We start from the raw sequence: 23770 nt of genomic DNA on the forward strand, positions 1-23770 counted from the left end.
TACCATTGCAACACAAAAATTAAGGTACCTAGGAATATTTATTTTATTGTCTAAAGTTTTACATATGTCTCCTTTTCTCCAATTGACCCCCACCCCCTAGCCATTCCCATCCCAGGTAAGCCCCCACTGCCCCAGTGTCAGTGTTCATTGGTTATGCTAATATGCATACATACAAGTCCCTTGGTTGATCTCTAACCACCCCCCCACTACTATTTGTCTCTGGATCTCTTCTTGTTCATCAACTTATGTTGATCATTATCCCACATATGAGTGAGATCATGAGATACTTGTGTTTCTCCAACTGCCTTATTTCGCTTAGATTAATGCTCTTCAGTTCCATCCATGCTGTTGCAAATGGTAAAAGTTTCTTCATTTTTATATCGACATAGTATTCCATTGTGTAGATGCACCACAGGTTTTTAACCCACTCATCTGCTGATGGGCACCTAGGCTGTTTAGAAATCTTAGCTATTGTAAATTGTGCTGGTATGAACATAGGGGTGCATATATCCATTCTGATTGGTGTTTCTGGTTTCTTGGGATATAGTCCTAGAAGTGGGATTACTGGGTCTAATTGGAGTTCCATTTTTAGCTTTTGAGGAAATTCCATACTGTTCTTCACAGTGGCTGCAGTAGTCTGCAATCCCACCAGCAGTATGTCCAGTTTTTTGGCATATAGTTATTCATAGTATTTGCTTACAATTCTTTGTATTTCTGTGGTGTCTGTTGTTATATCATTGCTTTCATTTCTGATTTTATTTATTTGGGTCCTCTCTCTTTGTTTCTTGATGAGTCCGGCTAGGAGTTCGTCAATTTTGTTTATCCTTTCAAAGAACCAGCTCTTGAATATATTGATATTGTCCTAGCTGGTTTGACTCAATGGATGGAGCATCAGCCTCAAAAGGTCCCAGGTTTGATTCCAGTCAAGGGCACATACCTAGGTTGCAGGCTCCTCCCTAGGCTGGGTCCTGACTGGGGCTCGTGCAGGAGGCAACAAAATTGAAGTATTTCTCTCCCATGTTTCTCTCTGTCTTTCCCTCTCTCTTCCACTCTCAAAAAAAAAAAAAAAAAAAAGCAATGAAAAAATATCCGCAGGTGAGGATTAATACAAAAAATAGAATTTATTGATCTTTGTACAGTTTTTTTTTATTTTCTATGTCATTTATATCTGCTTTAATCTTTATAATTTCCTTCCTTCTCCTTATTCTGGGTTTTTCTTGCTGTCGTAATTCTAATCAATTTAGTTGTAGGGTTAGATAGTTTATTAGTACTTTTTCTTTTTTCTTGCATTAGTCCTGTAGTGCTATGAACTTCTCTATCAGGACTGCTTTTGCTGTGTTCTATAGGTTTTGGGTGATTGTATGTTCATTTTCCTTTGTTTCCAGGAAGTTTTTCATTTCTTCCTTGATATCATTGGTAATCATTCATTGTTTAAGAACATGCTCTTTAGCTTCCATGTATTAGAGTGTTTTTGAGTTTTTTTTAATGTAGTTGATTTATAACTTCATGATTTCTAATTGTGATCAGAGAAAATGTTTGGTATTATATCAATCTTGTTGAATTTGTATAGACATATTTTGTGCCCTAATATGTGCTCTATCTTGGATAATGTTCCATGTACAATTGAGAAGAACGTATATTCTGTTGCTTTAGAGTGATATGTTCTGTAAATATCGGTTAGATCCATCTGATCTAGTGTTTCACTTAAGTCCTCTGTTTTCTTGTTAATTTTCTATCTGGAAGATCTATCCAGTATGTTGATGGAGTATTAAAGTCCCTGCTGTGACTGTATTTCTGTCAATATCTCCTTAAAGTCCATCAAGAGTTTTTGAATGTACTTAGGTGCTCCAATATTGGGTGCAAATCTGTTTGTAAAGATTATGTTTTCTTGTTGAATTATTCCCTTAAGTATTATAAAATGGCCTTCTTTTTCTCTTATTATGGCCTTTGTTTTGAAGTCTATTTTGTCTTCTTTTCTTTCTTTCCATTTGCATGGAATATATTTTTCTATTCCTTCACTTGCAGTCTGTGTATATCTTTTGTTCTGAGGTGGGTCTCTTGTAGACAGCCTATATATGGGTAATGTTTTCTTATCCAATCAATCACACTATGTCTTCTGACTGGAGCATTTAATCCATTTACATTTAAGGTTATTATTGATAAATATTTATTTATTGACATTTTTAATTTCTTATGCCTATAATACACTTTTCGCCTTTACTTCTTAAAGCAGTTTCTTTAACATTTCTTGCATTACTGGTTTCATGGTACAGTAATGTACTTTAAAAGTATTTTTTCTCTGGAAAGCTTTTTATTTCACCTTCAATTTTAAATGATAGCCTGGCTGGATACAGTAGTCTTGGATTTAGGTGCTTTTCATTACTTCGAGTACTTCATGTCACTCCCTTCTGGCCTGAAGTGTTTCTCTAGAGAAGTCAGTCAACATTCCAATGGAACTCCTTTGTCTAATTTTCTGGCTCTCCTTTGCTGCCTTTAAAATTTGCAATTTTAATTACAATGTGTGTAGGTGTGGATCTCTGGGTTCATCTTGAATGGGACTCTCTGTGCCTCCTGACCTTGTGTGACATTTTCCTTCACCAGATTGGGGAAGTTTTCCATCATTATTTCTTTAAACAGGTTTTTTGTTCCTTGCTCATCCTCTTCCCCTTCTGGTATTTCTGTAATGTGGATGTTTTTACATTTCATTTTGTTCCAGAGCTCCTTTAAGCTATCTTCCTGCTTTTTAATTATTTTTTTTCTATTTGCTGCTCTAATTAGGTATTTATTTCTACCTTGTCTTCCAACTCAATAATTTGGTCCTTTGCTTCATCCAATCTACTTTTAATCCCTTCCAGTGTGTTCTTGATGTCAGATATATCATTCTTCATTTTTGTCTGTTACTTGCTCATGACCTCTATTTACCTTTTTATGTTATTGTTATTTGCACTAAGTTCCCCCAAGCAACTTTATAACTATTGCTTTGAACTCGATGTCTAATAGGTTACTTGTTTCCATCTCATTTAGTTCTTTTTCTGGTTATTTCTTCTTTTCTCTTATTTGGGGGTTGTTTCTTTGTATCCCTATTTATCTGCCCCTTTATGTTTACTTCTGTGTATTAGATAGAACTACTATGCCTCCCAGTCTTTGTGGGATGATCTTATGTAGGAAGTGTCTTGAGGGGTCCAGTGGTGTAGTCTCTTGGTTCGCCAAACTGGATGCCGTAGGAATGCCCTTGTGTGCATTGTTTGGGTTCTTCTGTTGTAATTTGGACTTGATTGTTGATGTCCCATCTGTGGGAGGGTTCTCCCTTCTGACTTGCTGCCAGTGAGGTTCAATCCTAATGTCATTGTGCCAGCTGTCCAGTGGTCTGGGACTCCTTAGCTTAGAGGCTGGGTCTGCCTTGAGTATCACACTTTGATTGGCCTTGTTCTGAGCTGTACTTCCTTCCCCCACAGAGCTGGTCCTGCCGGTGTCTGCTGCAGGTGATTGTGGTCCCACTGGCTTTTGCCTCACTGAGCATTCTGGGATGGTGTTTGCAGCAGGGACCCAAACTGCTGTTTCTGACTAATTAGGTCAGGGAAAGATTCAAAGCCTACACAGAACTGCCTCTGCCTAAAGGCTGATTGGAGTCAGTCTGAAGTAGCTTAAAGCAATCATCCACAGATGGGGTGAGAGGTTTTCCAACAGGGTGAGTCAACTGTCTTCCCCCAGGTACAAACAGCAGGATAGCAAAGGTTTGCCTGAGAAAGATTACCTCCACAGCATGAGGGAATGACTCAGCACAGGAAACCGGGGTGTCTGCCTTCCAAGCTTAGCCCAAGATCCCCCAATCCTGCATTATGTTTATACAACTCTAGTCCACTCTTCCCACCCTCTGCCAGAGCCCAAGATAAGTGGCTGTACTTAAAATGTTGTGTGCTGGCCCTTTAAAAAGGTGCCTGCATTTCCAGCCATCCTTCCCTTGCAGACAGCAACCCTGCTGCTTTTCAAAGCCAGATGTTATGTGGGCTCCTTTCTGAGTTCTGGAACTCTCTGCTGGGGAGCCCAGCTTGAGGATTAGACCTTAAAGTTCTCAGTGGCAACCCCCCACAGCTGAGATATTTCTCCAGAACTTCAGCTGCTGTCTGTGGTAGTCTGGTCAGCCCTTTTGTGCCTTTGCCCTTCCTACCAATCTCTATGCGGTCTCCACTTTCCATCCTTTGTTATCAGGGTCCTCTCCAGCTAGTCTTTAGTTAATTATTCAAGGTGATTTTTTTTTTGTATTTTAGTTGTAATTCCAGTTTGGTCCTGGGAGCATGTCTGAGAGCTTCCAGTTTCTCCACTGCCATTTTTAATTCTTCTATATGTTTTTTTTTAAATTATTACTATTGATTTTAGAGAGAGAAAAACATTGATTTATTGTTCCACTTATTTATGCATCCATTGGTTCAATAAGCCATTTTTATAATGAGAGAGAGACAGAGAGAGCCATGGACTTTTCTTGCCTCATGAAAGAGTTAATTCCCTAAATTAAGTAATAATTAGCAGGAGAGAAGCTGAAAGATTGATTGGAGGCTTGGAAAGGTGTGTTTTAAGGGAGTCTGCAGAGGGAAGAGGCAAGGTGCACTGAAGGTTGTTATACAAATCTTTTATTAAAAGACTGAAGTTGGGGCATGGCTAGGCCAAGTTGGGAATGCATGGAGATAGAAAGTAACTGATTGGAGATGACTCAAATATTCTTCCACTCAGGGGCCAGAAGTAGCATTAGGGGTAAGGTTGAGCCCTTAAGAGCCACCTTCTAAACAGAGAGCCACAGATGGCATGGACTTTCCTCCCACAGACAAATTTCATCCCCTTTAAACCCTGTCATATGAATGACTCCTTGTCCTTGCAGGGGAAACAGTCAATTGATCTGGGTCACTATGCTCCAGAGGGATCCAACCTAAAGGGAAACTCCTTGTGGCAGCAGGTTGCTTTGAGGACCTGATGTTGCCAGACCTTGCAAGCCACATGTGGCTCTTTGGTTTTGAGTGTGGCTCTTTCACAAAATACCACATACGGGCGCACATACAGTGCGACTGAAACTTCGTGGCCCATGTGCAGAAGTTGGTTTTCGGCCTAGGCGAGTCTATTCTGAAGAAGTACTGTTGATATTTGGCTCTGTTGATTAATGAGTTTGCCTACCACTGCCAATCACCCAGGCCCTGGGTGATGCTAACTGTTTTAGGATAGATGGTGTAATCACAGCTCCTGAAATGAGGTCTATCATGGAGGATGGACACTGATTAAGGAACGAATGACTTAATAAATGATACTCAGTCATGTCAGACTCCTTTTGACTTGGGTCCCTACCCAGAATCCTGAATTATGTCTCATTGGATACTTCAGTATCTCAACTACCCCACTCTTTCATTTTTACCTGTAGATAGGGTTTATAGAAGATAACAGGAAGGGTAAGCTTCAAAAAGCTGTATTTCTCAGTTTTTAGAAACCTTAGTTAGGTAAATCACCTATCCCTTTTCACTCCACTAAAGCTCAAGTCATGATATACTAGATATTTTAGAACTACAGGGAGCATTTGTATTGTGAAACCTGGGCTGAGCCCAGATGGAATTGCTATGGGCTGAATGTTTGTCCCCCACGTTTACATGAACTTCTAACCTTCAAGGTGATGAATTTGAAGAGCGCTCTGGGAGATAATTAAGGTCATATTAAATCATGAGAGAGGGGCCCTGATTATGGAATTAATACCCTTACTAGTATAAGAAGGGGAAGAAACAGAGAATTCCTTTCTACCATGTGAGGACACAGCAAGAAGGTGGCTGTCTGTGATCTGCAAAGACATCTCTGGGCAGACCCCAAATCTGCCTGTGTGTTGACATCAAACTTCCAGCCTCCAAAACTGTGAAAAATAAATGTTTGTTGTTTAAGCTGCTCAGTGGATGGTGTTCAGTTATAACATCCTGAATGTACTGAGACAGGAGGTGAGGAGAGGGAGGAGAGGATGTTGAGCATTCCTGCAATTCCCAGGTGGTTCTCAGTTACAGGGCTGACATGTGGAGCAGTCTCCAGGGTTAATCACTTGGTTCCCAAATTCTGAGCTTTACTCTCTACTATAAAGCAATGCATCTCCCATTTTAACACCCTATATAATAAGAGCCTAATATACTAAGTGTTTGACCATTTGCTAAACCAGTCACTATTATGTGCATTGAACACCAGGGGGCAGATGCTCTGACTGGTAAGTTAGCTTGCTGCTGGGGTCTGGCTAATCGGGACTGGGTGAGACAGGCCGGGCACGCCGTGGAGTCTTCCCGTAGTCCCTCCCTGGCCTCTAAAATATTTCTTCTAATTAATTTTCTTTCAATGTGCACGAATCCATGCACCAGGCCTCTAATATATACCTATCACCCAAGTGATTTGCTAACATGCGGGTTCTATTTCAGTAGGTCTGAGGTGGAGGCATCGTTCTGCATTTTAACAATCTCCAGGTGATAATGATGTTGCCAGACCTTGGACAACACTGGAACTGAAGCCAATGGAAGCAAGTGGTGGAAAAGTCAGGTCTATTTTATTTCTGATATCAGATCATTGTCCCATTCTGAGGATTTATCAACAATGTTGATGAAAACAAGCTGAAGATGTCAATACTGACAGTCATTGTAACTACCTGGAATAGACTGCTGGCTTTTCTGGGAAACTTCCAAATTAATAGATGATGTACCTGCTAATTGTCTCCTAAACCCCTCCACCACCCTCACCCTCCAGTACAACTGTGAGGAAGCTACATGACAGTGGACTGAGCTCAGGGGTTATGTACACAGTACATACCCATGCAGGTAGGACCTACGCTCACAAGGCTAGTTGCGATTACTGAAGAACAGTTTCTACTTTAAAAGAGCCTAGAAACTCTCAAGGCTCTTAAGCACTGGACAATATAACATATGGATATCCAGTTAATTTTTTTAAATGCATTGTAATGTCTTTATTTAACCAAAATTTTAAGAGGGGGGAAGAATCCCAAGCTCATTTTATGAGGCTAGCATTCTAATTCCAAAACCAGATAAAGACATGGCAAAAAAAAAAAAATAGGCCAATATCCCTGATGAACATACATGCTAAAATACTCAACAAAATATTAGCAAACCAAATTCAGCAATATACTAAAGAGGTCATACACCATGACCAGATGGGGTTAATTCCGGGGATGCAAGGTTGGTACAATACCCATAAACAATAAACGTGATCACCACATAAACAAAATGAAGGATAAAAATCACATGATCATATCAATGAATGCAGAAAAAGTGTTTGATAAAATCCAGCACCCATCCTAATATATAAAAACCCAGGGTCCATAACATCCAAAACGACCAAAGGCTTGACCGACCAGAAGTCAGTCCTGCAGTTAGTGCTGGGTTGCCACTGCTGCAGTGCCCCGGCCCAGAACTGACTGCTGAGGGGGCTGCGGATCAGGCCCGAAGAGAGGCCTGGAGAGAGAAGCAGGGTCTGATCCATAGCCTCCATGGCAGCTGTTGATCAGCAAGTGCCTCTCTCTTTCTCTCTGGGCCTAGCCAGCAGCAGTGGCTCTCTTTCTCTCAGGCCTCTGCTTGGGCTGCTGATCAGGCCCGCCTCTCTGATCATACCCATTGATAGGCCCAGAGATGCCTACTGGCATAGAAACCGACCAATCAGAACCAAATCTGGGTGAAGTGCGAGGAGCCAATGGCTGCCTAGGAGGCAGAGCTTTTGACACTGACTGGCATAGAAACAGACCAATCAGAACCTAATCTGGGTGAACTGCAAAGGCAGAACCTAAGGTGGGGACTGAAGAGTGGTTTTAAGGTAATAGCTGTTTGGTGTAAGGTGTAAGAAAGTGGCTCAAATTTTTAATGACCAGTTTGACAGTATAGTGCATATGGCTGGCTATCAGTCCAGATATAGGGATTATGTATTTTTGTCTCCAAGAGCATCTCCTCCTGATGAAAAAGGCTTCCTCCCCCACCCCATTTAAGCAATCCTATCCTATATAATCTATCTATACTACTAACAGGTAATATGCTAATTAGACTGGGTTGACCAGCCATCTTCCCGATGTCTGACTTCCTTCTGGACAAAGACATGGTGGTGGGGGCTGAGGCAAAGGCCATTAGGGGTGATCAGGCCAGCAGGAGAGGGCAGTTGGGGGTGAGATCAGGCTGGCAGGGGAGGGCTGTTGGGGGCGAGATCAGGCAGGCAGGGGAGGGCAGTTGGGGGCGAGATCAGGCCAGCAAGGGAGAGCAGTTGGTGGCAACCAGGCCAGCAGGGGAGGACAGTTGGAGGCAGGATCAGGCTGGCAGGGGAGGGCAATTGGGGGCAAGATCAGGCCGGCAAGAGAGGGCAGTTTTGGGTGATCAGTCATGCAGAGGCAGTTGGGGGCGAGATCAGGCTGTTGGGGAGGGATCAGGCCAGCAGTCGGACATCCCCCAAGGGGTCCCTGATTGGAGAGGGTGAGGCTGGGCTTAGGGAACCCTCGCCCCCCCTCCGCCCCCTCCCCCGCATGCACAAATGTTGTGCACCAGGCCACTAGTTTATGATAAAAACTCTCAGCAAAGTGGGAATAGATGGAATTAAGGCCATATATGACAAACCCACAGCCAACATCATATCCAATGGGCAAAAACTATAAGCATTCCCCTTAAGATTGGGAACAACACAGAGTGTGTGCTTTCACCACTCTTATTCAATATAGTACTGGAAGTCCTAGCCACACAGCAATCAAACAAAAAGAAATAAAAGTCATCTAAATTTTAAAGGAAGAAGTAAAATAGTTATTATTTGCAAATCATATGATACTTTATATAGAAAACCTTAAAGATCCCACCAATAAACTAGTAGAACTGATAAATTAATTCAGTAAAGTAACAGGATACAAAATAAATATCCAGATATCAGTTACATTTTTATACACCAATAATACACTATCAGAAAGGGAAAGTAAAAGAGCAGTCCCAGTTGTAATTGTTTCAAAACCCAATAAAATACTGAGGAATAAATTTAACCAAGAATTTAAAAGACCTGTACTCAGAAAATTATAAGACACTGAAGAAAGAAATTAAAGAAGTTACAAAGTGGATGTATATACCATGGTCATGAGTAGGAAGAATTAACATAATTAAAATGTCCATACTACCCAAAGCAATCTACAGATTCAACACATTTCTGTCAAGATGCCAATGACATATTTCAAAGAATTAAACAAATATTTCAAAAATTTATATGGAACAACAAAAGACCCTGAATAGTAACAGCGATCTTGAGAAAGAAGAACAAAGTAGGTGGAATTATGCTAACTGATATAAAACTATACAACAAGGCCATAGTAATCAAAATAGAACAGTACTGGCATGGAAACAGAAATATAGATCAATGGAACAGAATAGAAAGCCCAGAAATAAATGTACGCCTATATGATCAATTAACATTTCACAAAGGAGGCAAAAACATACAATGGACTAAAAATAGTCTATTCAATAATGGTTTTGGGAAATTGGACAGATATGTGCGAAAAATAAAAGTAGACCACCCTCTTACACTGCATACAAGAATAAACTCAAAATAGATTAAAGACTTAAATGTTCAACTCAAAATCATAAAAATCCTCAGAGAAAAAGTAGGCAGTAAAATCTTGGACATTTCTCCTTACAATATTTTTTCTGATATACCTCCTTGGGTCAGGGAAGCAAAAGAGAGAAAATAAAATAAAACAAAATAAATGGACTACATAAAACTAAGAAGTTTTTGCATAGCAAAGGAAACTATCAACAAAATGAAAAGACTGAATGGGAGAACATATCTGCTGACACATCTGATAAAGGTTTAATATCTAAAATTTATAAGGAACTTATAAAACTCAAAACCCCAAAATCAAACAATCCAATTAAAAAATGGACAAAGGGCTTAAATAGACACTTCTCCAAAGAGGACATACATATGGATGATAGACATATGAAAGGATGCTCAACATCACTAATCATCAGACAAATTCACATTAAAACCTCAATGAGACATCATCTCACACTCTCAAAATGGCTCAAAATAAATCAACAAAAAAACAAATGTTGGTGTGGATGTGAAGAAAATGGAATCCTTGTGCACTGTTGGTGGGAATGCAGATTGGTGCAGCCACTGTGGAAAGCACTATGGAGTTATCTCAAAAAATTTAAAATGGACCTCCTTTACTACCCAACAATTCCACTTCTGTGAATTTACCTGAAGAAACTGGAAATACTAATTTGAAAGGATATATGCACACCCATGTTCATTGTACTGTTATTTACAATAGCCAAGATTTCAAAGCAGCCCAAGTGTCCATCAGCCAATGAGTGGATAAAAAAAAACACACCACCAACAAAAAACCAACTATGGTACATTTACACAATGGAATACCACTCGACTGTAAAAAGAAAGAAAAATTTTACCCTTTGCAACAGCATAGATGGACCTGGAGAACAAGTGAAATAAGCCAGTCAGAGAAAGACAGGTACCATATTATTTCTTCCATATTGGAATTTAATGAACAAACTGAACTAACAAGCAAAATAGAGATTGACTCATAGATAGAGATGGAAGACAGCTGTAGTGGGGGATGGGGAGGTTGGAAGCGGTGTGGAGGGATTAAGCAAAAAAGGAAAAATGCATGTAGTTTCTTTTTTTAATTAAATTTTGGATTGATTAAATTATTTGGTTATATTATCCTATCTAATAATAGACAAACATGGTAATTAACTATACCTCTGCTACGCTTCCCATTGGCTAATCGGGGCAATATGCAAATTAACTGCCAACAAAGATGGTGGCCAGCAGCCAGGCAGCTGAAGTGAACATGAGGCTTGCTTGCTCCAGTGATGGAGGAAGCCAAGGTTCCCCACCTGCCTGCAGCTGGGCTCTGAGCTCCAGTCTAAGCAACGATGCTGCAATTATAGAAGCTAAACAAACCCAGATACCTGCTTTCAGCCAGCCGGCCTCGGAGCTGGTGCCGCAACAAAGTTTCAATTACAGAAGGTAAATAAATCCCAGAATAAAAAAAACGAAAAAGAAAAAAAAGAGAGACTGGGAGCTTCAGTTGAAGGATTGGCCCGCCTGAAAACAATCCTCAGTCCCTCATCCAGATTGGCCAGGCATCCCAGTGGGGACCCCCACCCTGAAGGGGGTACAGGCAGCTTGAAAACAGCCATCAGCCAATCATCTAGGCTGGCCAGGCACCCAAGCAGGACCCCCACCCTGATCAGGGACACCATTCAGGGCAAACCAGCCGGCCCCCACCTGTGCACCAGGCCTCTATCCTATATAGTAAAAGGGTAATATGGAAACTGACCCTAACAGCAGAAAGACTGGGAATGACTGGTCACTATGACACACACTGACCACCAGGGGGCAGATGCTCAATGGTGGTCAGTGTGCTTCCACATGGGGGAGCTCTGCTCAGCCACAAGCCAGGCTGATGGCTGCCAGTACAGCAGTGGTGGTGGGAGCCTCTCCTGCCTCCTCAGCAGCACTAAGGATATCCAACTATAGCTTAGGTCTGCTCCCCACTGGCAAGTGGACATCCCCCGAGGGCTGCCAGGCTGCCAGAGGGATGTCTGATTGCCATCTTAGGCCCAATCCCCCGGGGAGCAGGCCTCAACCAGCAGGTGGTCATCCCCTGAGGGGTCCCAGACTGAGAGAGGGCACAGGCCGGGCTGAGAGACCCCCCCTCGAGTGCACAAATTTTTGTGCACCTGGCCTCTAGTTCCTAATATGAGCCTTTGTTGTTGTTTTTTTTAAAAAAAGCAAATTAACAAGGAAAGAAGAATACAATGGGTTCTAGTCACTTCCAAGTTACTTCTGTCAGCATTTCCAGGAAGGGTTCCTGGCATGAATTGAGGTACAGGTTTACCAGGAACTTGTATGAAGGGAGGCTCTTCCGAGACCTGGCAACTTCACTTCTGTCGTATCACATAAATGTGGATAGCAGGAGTGCTGTGCTAATAAAAAGCCCAAGAAAGGATTTGTAGAACCAAATGCCTCTGGACAGAGCCTGCTCCTGCTTGGCTAGTCCCCAGCCCCCTCAGGACTGGCTCATCCAAGTGTGGCTTCCTTCCTAGGCCCCTGATTCCCTCTGGCCTCCTCCTGCTTCTGTCCCAATGCTGAACTTACTTCAGCGACAATGTAAAGTAAAATTCAAGATACTGGCTCAACCCCTAGGTTCATGAAAGTCAGTAAATAATGTATATTGAGCACTCACCCACACAGGTAGATTTGGACTAATAGGTAACGAAGCAAAGTACAGACCATTGGGGCAAAGACAGGGTGACAAGTGAATGTGCTAGCGTCTAAGCCACCAGCCACCAGTGAGGGATCTCAGGTAGGCAGAAGGGGCTATTAAACCTACAATATTGCCTTTCTAAATAAAGGCTGGCACAAATATATTTTGCTTTAAAACATCATTATAATGAGCCACCACTTGAAATTCTCTACGATTTTGACAAAATTAGAATAAGTAATCCTATAAAATAAAGAGGTAATATGCAAATTAACCCTCATGCTCTCACAAGATGGCTGTCTATGACCAGGCTGGCAGGGGGTTTAGTGAGGGATGACCAAACAACTGAACAAGCAGGCTGCATGGGGCAGTTAGGGGTGACCAGGCCATCGGGGGGGGCAGTTAGGGGTGACCAGGCTGGCAGAGGGGGAAAGCTGGGGGCAACCAGGCCAGCAGGGGGTGCAGTGGGGCTACCAGGCCAGCAGGGGGGTGCAGTGGTGGCGAACAGGCCAGTGGGGGGGGCCATTGGGGGTGACTAGACTGGCAGAGGGGGCAGTGAGGGGTGACTAGGCTGGTGGGGTGGCAGTTGGGGGCAACCAGGCCAGCAGGGAGCAGTTAGGGGCAACAAGGCTGGCAGGGGGGCAGTTGGGAGCGAACAGACTGGAAGGGGGAGGAAATAAGGGGTGACCAGGCCAGTGCGGGGTGGGGGGCAGTTGGACATCCCTCGAGGGGTTCCAGATTGGAGAGGGTGCAGGTTGGGCTGAGGGGACCCCCCCCACACCTCCAGTGCACAGATTTCATGTACTGGGCCTCTAGTATAAAAATAAAAGGTCAGAAGAACACTTTTTCATGTAGAGGTCTTCAAAGGCCTCCTCTGCTTACCACCCAAGCCAAGTTGATGTGTTAAAACTAAGATAGGGATCCAGTCTCAATGAATGTGACTTCAGCTTTCCAAGGTGTTTAGGTCTGGGAACACTAAAAGCACATCTGTCATTATTTTGGTTGTGCTGAATTTATTATTTTATATGGTTTCATTTTAAAGTGGGCTTTTTAAGGGAATATGCAAGTAAGCTCTTATCACTGTGTAGTGGTTGAGTTTTTATGATTATTTCTCTAGTTCTTACTGTCTGATAACTTTTGTTTCTCTAAACTTGCCATCTAGTAGTAATTTTACATTTAAATTTATTTTAGAATTTACATCCTGCTCTTTATGATAAAAATCTAGTACCAAATTGTCTCTCAGTGCCTTAGTGTTAGTTTTATCATCCTAATGAACCCCACATTAAAAAAAATAATCTTTATCTATATGTGGTTTTGTACTTGGTCCTTTTTGAGAGAATTCATAGAAACCTGGCCCTGCTACTTGGGAGCTAATAGTTTGAATGCCATAAGAAGGATACAGAATCAAACTATCATTAAGCAGGTGGATGGTCTAAATAAAAAATGGAAACTAAACCAAGGCATGAAGGGCAGACAGAGATGGTACTTGCCTTTCCTGTTTTCTCTCCTCTATTTTTACTACTTATCTACCTGCCTTCCTCTCTCTTTTCGTCCATCCATCCATCCATCTATCCATAATCTACCCATCTGTCCATCTAGTCCATCCATCCATCCATCCATCCATCCATCCATCCATCCATCCATCCATCCATCCATCCATCCACTTATTCACATATGTATTCATCTGTCAGTCTATTCACCCATTCTTTACATTCATCTGTCTGTCTATTTTTCCATTCATCCATCTATCTGTATGAAAAGGCCCAAAGATTAGAAAAAAAAATTGGTTTTGTAATATGTATAGCCTCAGGTGTTGCTGATATTGTTTTGTCAGATCTTGATTGAAATATTCTAAATATGTACCTATAGCAATGATTGGACAGATTCTTTTATTAGGTACTGCATAACAAAGCCAGAGTAACAAACTGAAAATCTACCAAAAAAAAACAACAAGATAGCATAACTATACTATTAACTTGGGTATAACTCTGTGTGTGTGTGTGTGTGTGTGTGTGTTAATATGTTTGTTTAGCCTGAAGAAACAAATTGTGAAAACTCTTACCCACGTTAAGGAGTTAGTCCTTCTTCTAATTTGCTTCTTGGGTGTTCTAATGTCTGCTCAGATTGCTTTTCTTCCACTGGGATGTAACCTTCATGTTTCAAAGCCCCCATCACTTTTTGTGGATAATTATTAATTTATCTAAGTTCATTTGAATTCCAAACCTTTATCACTATTGTGCCTCTGGAAATGGTCCTTCCCTCTCACACATTCTAGTAACTACCTGGTGCTAATTTTTTATTACCTAGCAACAGGATCTGAGCTGATCCTGATGCTGATCTCCTTTCAGTGCTCTGTGTTTGGTGTAAGAAACCTCCAACCACTGCCTTTTTCTTTCCATGTCTTTGCTTTTCTGAGAAGCAGGAGAAGCGTTATATCTCTCCCTTTTATTCTTTACATTTTTATCAGGAAAATTACTTCATGAACAGGATCTAATCCTCTGTTGGTTGGATACAGACACTGACGTCAGGGCCACTCCCCAGATAATAGTGTTAAATAGCCTTAGTGATAATGACAGATTGGATGTAATTACTTCTTTTGAAAAAATAATATTTATTTGCATTTATTGAGTTAACATTGATTAACAAAATTTTTATAGTTTCAAGTATACAATTCTATAAAACATCATCTGTATAGTATATTATGTGTTCACCACCCAAAGTGAAGTCTCCTCCCATCACCATTTATCTCCCCTTTAACGTTCTCTACCTCCTTCACCCCCTTTCCCTCTGGTAATCTCCATACTATTGTCTGTGTGAGTTTTTAACCTTTGCTAAATCCCTTCATCATTTTCACCCAGCCCCCTTTCTCCTCCCCTCTGACAGCTGTCAGTCTATTCTCTGTATCAATGAGTCTGTTCCTATTTTGTTTGCTAGTTTATTTTGTTCATTAGATTCCATATATAAGTGAAATCATATGGTATTTGTCTTTCTATGACTGGCTTATTTCACTTAGTATAATACTCTTCAGGTCCATCCATGCTGTTACAAAAGGTAAGATTTCCTTTTTTACACATAATATTCCATTGGGTAAATGTACCACTTTTTCCCCCCAGTCATCTACTAAAGGGCACTCGGGCTACTTCCAAATCTATTGTAAATAATGCTGCAATAAATATACTGATGCATCTATTCCTTGGAATTAGTGTTTTGGAGTTTTCAGATATAATCCGACAAGGGGAATCCCTTGGTGATAAGGCAGTTCCATTTTTAATTGTTTGAGGAACCTCCATAATGTTTTTCTACAGCAGCTGCACCAACCTGCATTCTTATTAGCTGTGCACTGGGGTTCTCTTTCCTCCACATTCTTTTCTTTATTATTATTATTACTAGGGGCCCGGTGCACGAAATTCATGCACTGGGTGTGTGTCGGGGGGGAGTGTCCCTCAGCCCAGCCTGCCCCCTCTCACATACTGGGAGCCCTCAGGCATTGACCCCCATCACCCTCCAATCGCAGGATCGGCCCCTTGCTAGGCCTGACGCCTCTGGCTGAGGACCCGCAGCTGCAGCGGCCCCACGATCGTGGTCTCCGCTTTAGGCCCAGGCAAGGGACCCCTAGCTCCCGGGACTGCCAGCTTTGACCGTGCCCAGCTCCCATCGCTGGCTCCACCCCTACTTCCTGCTATCACTGGCCAGGGCGGAAAAGGCACCTGATTCTCCGATCATGGCTCTTAGCTCCCCCCTGGGTTTCCGATCACTGTCAGTGGCAGGGGGCTTCTTCCTGCTTTCCCTTTCGCCTCCCTGCATTGTGCCTACATATGCAAATTAACCGCCATCTTGTTGGCAGTTAACTGCCAATCTTAGTTGGCAGTTAATTTGCATATAGCCCTGATTAGCCAATGAAAAGGGTAGCTCGTACGCCAATTACCATTTTTCTCTTTTATTAGTGTTGATTATTACTAGAGGCCTGGTGCACGAATTTGTGCACTGGAGGGGGGGTTGTCCCTCACCCAGCCTGAACCGTCTCCAATCTGAGACCCATAGAGGGATGTCCGACTGCCAGTTTAGGCCCGATTCCTGCAAGCCTGGTCCCCCCTCAACTGCCCTCCCCTGCTGGCCTGGTTGCCCCCAACTGCCCTCCTCTGCTGGCCTGATCTTGCTCCCAACAGGCCTCCCCTGCAGGCCTGAACTCCCCACAACTGCTCTCCCCTGCCAGCCTGATCTCCCCCCAACTGCACTCCTCTGCTGGCCAATTTGGTTCTGATTGGTTGGTTTCTATGCCAGTCAGTGTCAAAAGTTCCACCTCCTAGGCAGCCATTGGCTCCTCACAGTTCACCCGGATTTGGTTCTGATTGGTCGGTTTCTTTTTTCTTTTTTTAAAAATATATCTGTATTGTTTAGATTATTACAGTTGTTCCTCTTTTCCCCCCATAGCTCCCCTCCACCTGATTCCCACCCCACTCCCTGCCCTTATCCCTCCCCACTGTGCTCATCCATAGGTGTATGACTTTTGTCCAGTCTCTTCCCACACCCCCTACACCCCCTTCCCCCCAAGAATTGTCAGTCCACTGCCTTTCTATGCCCCTGATTTGATTCTATTCACCAGTTTATTCTGTTTTTCAGATTTTTTATTCACTTGATTTTATATTAACTTGTTGATAGATATGTATTTTTTGTCACTTTGTTGTTCATAATTTTTATCTTTACCTTTTTCTTCTTCTTCCTCTTCTTAAAGAATACTCTTCATTTCATATAATACTGGTTTGGCGGTGATGAACTTAGTTTTTTCTTCTCTGACCTTCAATTCTAAATGATAGCTTTTCTGGGTAGAGTAATCTTGGTTGTAGGTTCTTGCTATTCATCACTTTGAATATTTCTTGCCACTCCCTTCTGGCCTGCATGGTTTCTGTTGAGAAATCAGCTGATAGTCATATGGGTACTCCCTTGTAGGTAACTAACTTTTTCTCTTGCTGCTTTTAATATTCTCTCTTTATCTTTTACCCTTGGCATTTTATTTTATTTTATTAATATTTTTATTGATTTTTTACAGAGAGGGAAAGAGAGGGATAGAGAGTTAGAAACATCGATGAGAGAGAAACATTGGGAGCTTATATCTCCCTCCTGATTGAAAAAGACTACAGGTACCCAGCTGCCAGCCCCTTTCGCTTGCACCTTCGTACCTCCACACTTCCACACCTCTGCACCTCCTACCGGACTCAATGTGCTTTTCTCTTTCCTTCTAGTTGTAGAATTTCCACTCAGCCAGACTTCCCATGGTTCTGAATATTTGTTATGTCTTTTAGCTGTAGTTTGTTTTTTTTAAAATATATTTTATTTATTTTTTACAGAGAGGAAGGAAGAAAGATAGAGAGTTAGAAACATCGATCAGCTGCCTCCTGCACATCTCCTACTGGGGATGTGCCCACAACCCAGGTACATGCCCTTGACTGGAATCGAACCTGGGACCTTTTAGTCCGCAGGCTGATGCTCTATCCATTGAGCCAAACCGGTTATGGCTAGTTGTAGTTTTAATGTGGTTGTGTGTGGCAGCAAGTTCCCGGTGTTTACCTATGCCGCCATCTTGGTTCTCTCCTGATTGGTCAGCTTCTATGTTAGTCAGCATCTCTGGGCCTATCAATGGGGCCTGATCAGAAAGGCGGGGCTGATCAACAGCCCAGGTGGAGGCCTGGAGATAAATGGAGGCGGGACTGCTGGAGAGAAAGAGAGAGGCAAGTGCTTGTCAATAGCTGCCACAGAGGCTACAGATCAGACTCTATTTCTCTCTTCAGGCCTCTCTCCTGGCCTGTTTCGCAGCCCCTTCAGCAGTCAGTGCTGGGTCACCACACCTGCAGCCACGGCAACCCAGGCTGACTGCAGGACTGACTTTTGGTTGGTTGAGCCTCTGGTCATGATGGACCCAGGGTTTTTATATATTAGTATTATTTTTAAATTTATATTTATTGTTGAAAGTATTATGGATATCCTGTTTGTTTGCTTGTTTGTTTCTTTTTCCCATTGATCCCCTCCACACTGCACCTGCCCCTCTCAGGTCTTCACTGCTCTATTGTCTGTGACCATGAGCTATGCATATATGCATATAAGTTTCCTGGTTAATCACACCCCCCACCCCCATTCCAACATCCACATTCTTTTCAATACTTCTTGTTTGTTGATTTATTGATGATAGTAATTCTGATAGGTGTGAAGTGATATCTCATTTTGGTTTTTATTTGCATTTCTCTGATGACTAGTGATGTTGAGCATTGTTTCATATGTCCTCTTTGGAGAAGTGTCTATTTGGGTCCTTTGCCAATTTTTTAATTGGATTATTTGTCTTCCTGATATTGAGTTGTATATGTTCTTTATATGTTTTGGATACTAACCTTTTATCAGCTGTATCATTGGCAAATATGTTCTCCCATTCAGTGGGTTGTCTTTTATTTTGTTGACGAGTGGCCCATTGCACGAAATTCATGCACAGGGGGAGGGGGCTCACTCAGCCCAGCCTACACCCTCTCCAATTGGGGACCCCTTGGGGGATGTCTGACTGCCTGTTTAGGCCTGATTCCTGTGGCCCTAAACTGGCAGTCGGACATCTCTCTCGCAATCTGGGACCCCTGAGTCCTAACCACTCACCTGCCTGCCTGCCTGATTGCCCCTAACTGCCCTCCCCTGCTGACCTGATCTTGCCCCCAACTGCCCTCCCCTGCGGGCCTGGTTGCCCCCAACTGCTCTTGTCTGCCAGCCTGATCTCTACCCCAACTGCCCTCCCCTGCTGGCCTGATCATCCCTAACTGCCTCTGCCTTGGCCCTGACCACCATGGCTTTGTCCTGTAGGAAGTTGGACATCTGGAAGATGGCTGGTTGACTCAGTCTAATTACCCTTTATAGATGGTTTCCTTTGCTGTGCATAAACATTTTAGTTTGATTTTATCCCATTTATTTATTTTTTCCTTTGTTTCCCATGCCTGGGGAGAAATATCAGAAAAAAATATTGTTACAAGAAATGTGAGAGATTTTGCTTGTTTATGTTTTCTGTTAAGATTTTTATGGTTCCAAGTCTTACATTTAAGCATTTAATCTATTTTGAGTTTATTCTTGTATATGGTGTAAGAAGGTGGTCTAGTCACATTGAATGTCATTACTTCTGATCTCGTTCCCTGGGCCATGTGATTCGGACTTTATTCAGTTAAAGTGTTTCACTCTGGTTAGGAGCCATCCTGAATAGTTCTTTCAGTTCTGCTAGATGTTCACCTCCTGAGGCCTATCTGCCCTTTACCAGCCTCCTAGCTCTGCTTTCAGAAAGCAGTTTATGTGCTCTGGTTCGTTTCTGTGCTGGGACCAGGTTGTGCCCACTATCATCTGTGTAATGATGGGTATACCCACTTGTTTCCTAGCTAAAATTCCTTCTCTGTTGTCTTTCCCTTTTCTAGAGATTATCCCCTGTGGACCTGAATGCTCTGGGGTTTAGAAGAGACATGGATGAGTCTCTCATTAACCTTTAACAGAGAGATGTAAGCCCCCTTTCAGTACCTGTAATGGGAATTTAATTGCTCTGAGTGCTTTACATATGATAGTTTCATTTTGAGATATTACTTTGAATACTCTTGTATTGACCTATGTGGGAAAATACAAAGCATAGAATCATGTCCAAATGTATCCAATGGCCTTATTTACTTCAATTTGAAAATTGATAGATGAAAAGTCAATATAGGTTAAAAAACAAAACAAAAACTATAACAACTCTGAACTCAAAAGCTCCATTAACTGTGACTCAGGGTGAGTTCATCAAGCTTTCCAGACCTCTGTTTCCTGTGTGGTAACTGGAGACAACAGCACTTTCTACATTTCATTGAGGTAGTATTGGGCTAAAACACTATCATATTCTAAAAAAAATGTGAGCCCATTTTTACTTTTATTATTTGTTATAGCATACAATTACATTTTCCTCTGAGATTGGTCAAAACCTACATGCTAAACTTTGAAAGAAGCTATTTTACTAAGTTCTTTTTATCTAGGCTAATGCTTCATTTAAAACATATACTTATCAGTTTAAAAATGAGTATAAACTATTTTATTCAGAACTAAATGGTAAATTATGACATGATATCCTAGTTTCTAAATTATCTTAGATAATGTTATCTGAGAAAGCATGACCTCATTCAGGTTCAACATATAAAGAGCAACAGTGAACAAACAAGCTGTCACTTCTCAACACACATTTGGGTGCCTGCAATAATCATTATTTTATCAATATTGAAAAATTTAGTCCTTAATATAACTGTAACATAGCCCCCCCCCAAAAAAAAAAATTAGGCCTAACAAAAGATTTCCTGATTCAAAAATATGTTTGTCTTCATTCTCTACATAATTAAGCTGTAAAATACAAGTTTCAATGGCGGAAAAATTTAAACAATCTTTATAAAACCAAGTTCCCTATAAACACAAAACCCTGGTGTGTATACATTTTCAGATTACAATGTCCTGTCACTGATCTTCACAACATTCCTGAGAGGAAGTGAGGCCATTTATTATTATTATTAGTAGTAGTAGTAGTAGTAGTAGTAGTAGTACTATTATTATTTAATCCTCATCCAAGGATATGCTTTTTAAATTATTATTTTGAGAGAGAGAGAGAGAGAAACAGAGAGAGAGAGAAACATCAGTCAGTTGCTTCCTGTTTGGGACCCTACTGGGGATTGAACCTGAAACCTAGGTATGTGCCCTGACCAGGAATTAAACCCGCAGCCTTTTGGTATATGAGAAGATACTCCAGTCAACTGAGCCAATCAGCCATGGCAAAGTTTGTTTTTTCATACCAATTTTTATAGTTGAGGATACTGATGCTTGTACAAACTTACTCAAGGTCACATAGATAAGTGGAGGAAAGTGAGGACCAGAACCAATATCTACCTTTAGTTATAAACTCCTTTTATTATAGCTCCAAAAAGAATCAGCATATGAATTTTTTCTGTAGCCCATTACCTAGAATTCTTCAGTTATTCTAAACTATACAGAGACCAACCTATCACAGCTTAATTGTTTAAAGGTCTGCAATAGATTCTGAATAACTGCCTGACTGCATCTATCAAGGCATAGTTTTATAGAATCTTAAGATGCTGAATTACATATTTTAGTGTTACAAAAAAAGGTTTGTTCCGGAGGATCTGTTCCCTTTAACAACTAAGGATTAGAGTGTGGTAATTTATGCTTTGGTGCTTAGCGAGTTTATTTTCTGTCTGGGGTCCTCCCTTTCACAGCTAGCCACCTGAGTGTTTGGAGGAGATGAGTGTGTGTTTGGAAGTCATGGGCTGGCCCTTACTATGTAGCCATTGGGTTAATTGTAGTAAGCACATCATTTGGAACAAACTTAATGAATCTATTTTATGGTTGTAAAGACCTAAAGGCTTTTGAATACTTGGTTCTTTTTATGACATAGTTTCAGAATATTCATCAGGCATCATTGTGTTCATGAGAACACATGTTTTTATTAAATGCTTACTCACACAAACTTTTGGAAAAGGCTGTGAATATGTTTGATTTACATAAGGACATTCCTAGGTCTCTAAATCTTCTATTTCTTCATAGCTATATAACAGTGGGAAATAACTAGTGCTTTTCTGTGTCTGGTCACTGTGAAAAGAGGATATGCTTACACTAGGATATAATTATTCCTCTCCTGGTTGCCTAAAATGTGGTTAGCTTTCTTTAGCTTTCCAGCACAGATCCCACAGGTGGTAGCCTTTTATTTTTGAACTAGAGGCCTGGTGCACAAAATTCTTGCACTTGGGGGGTGGGGGTCCCTCAGCCTAGCCTGAACCCTCTCCAATCTGGGACCCTTTGGGGGATGTCTGACTGCTGGTTTAGGCCCCATCGGGATCAGACCTAAACTGCCAGTTGGACATCCCTCTCACAACCCAGGACTTCTGGCTCCTAACCACTAACCTGCCTGCCTGATTGCCCCTAACCACTTCTGACTGCCAGCTTGATTGGCACCTAATTGCTCCCCTGCTGGCCTGATCCCCCCCAACTGCCCTCCCCTGCTGGCCATCTTGTGACAACATGGGGGCGGCTATTTTTGATGACATGGGGGCAGCCATCTTGTGGTGGCCATCTTGTGATGATGTGGGGCGGCCATCTTATGGTGGCCATCTTGTGATGACTCCAGGGTGTGAGGGTCAATTTGCACATTACCTCTTTATTATATAGGATGGACCACATTTGTCTTGGTTGAGTTATAAAATTCATTTTCATTGCACATTATCCAGTGTATTATCTTCATTCTCAAAACATTTTCTCATTCTCCCTCCCCAATTCCACCTCCAACTTCTTCTTTCTTCACTCTCTTTTGAAGATTTCTATGTGAAGGAGGTGGGATTTTACTCTGCAAACCTAGTGCCCATGTCCTATTAACCACTGGGTCAGAACCAGCAAACCTACTTATAGTTGAGAATGGCTCTCAAAGAATCAGTTTTTGGGTGTGAAGGGGGGGTACTTCTCAATTACTGTTTTTCATTAACCCAACCACCCTAAGCCATTAAGCCACTGTAATAGTTTTGCTAATTTGATTTTCTGCACATAAACAACCTTGGCTGTACTTTGAAGTTCTCAAGAAAGGTATGAAGAGATTCAAATTGCAATAATTCAATTCCAAGTGCAAGGCTAACTCATTCTTTTTAAAAAATAAATCAGTAAAACAGAAGTTAATTAAAGTATAAACAATGGACAGCATTGTGGCCCTGAGTCTCAGCAAAGGAATCTTTGAAATTCTTTGTGCAATGAATATTACCTGATTACACTCAGAGCAGGGTACAGTTTAGGGAGGGATCAACTTACTGAACTCTTTCTCTTCTTCCCCTAACATGAAAAAAAAAGACAGAAAACTAACAACAACAGATACTTTTAGAAGTTTAGAGCTAGGTAATGTCTTCCTAAACACAAGCTTTCCAGGGAGACTTGTTAGGGCAGACTGATGGTGGGAGTTCAGGAGAGAAGACTACTGAAAGGGTGGCAGGAAAGCTGTTTCCACAGCAGAGAGGATGTCACTGCAGTGACACTGACACCAGGCCAGGTTATGCAAAGTACTCAGCTGCCCTCGTCACTGATGCCAGGGGCAAATAGGACTCTGCCAGTAACACAGAGATGAGCAGAGACAGCCTCTCTCTGCCAAATGGAAGGCTTGGCTGAGAGAACTTCAGGGGAGGGAATATGTGGCCAAAAATAGTCCAAACCCCAGGGTTTTCAGGAAAAAAAGCCTCTTATTTTTTATCTTGAGACTACAAAGGCAAAAGTTCCAGCACTGCTAAGGACAGGTGTCTAACTTTTTCTGTTCACAGCAGCCTGGACACTGGACTTCTGTTTTCTTTGAAGATCAGGTGGTGTAAAGGGATGAAGTATTTTTCTTAAAAAAAATCCAAAGAATAGTAATGTGATGTTGTATATGGTTACCTGTCAACACTACATTTAATAAGCAAACACACCTGTCAAAAATGTCTCCTGACCATCCTACAG

The sequence above is a fragment of the Myotis daubentonii genome, chromosome 2, assembly GCF_963259705.1.
Source record: "Myotis daubentonii chromosome 2, mMyoDau2.1, whole genome shotgun sequence".
Classification (NCBI taxonomy): domain Eukaryota; kingdom Metazoa; phylum Chordata; class Mammalia; order Chiroptera; family Vespertilionidae; genus Myotis; species Myotis daubentonii.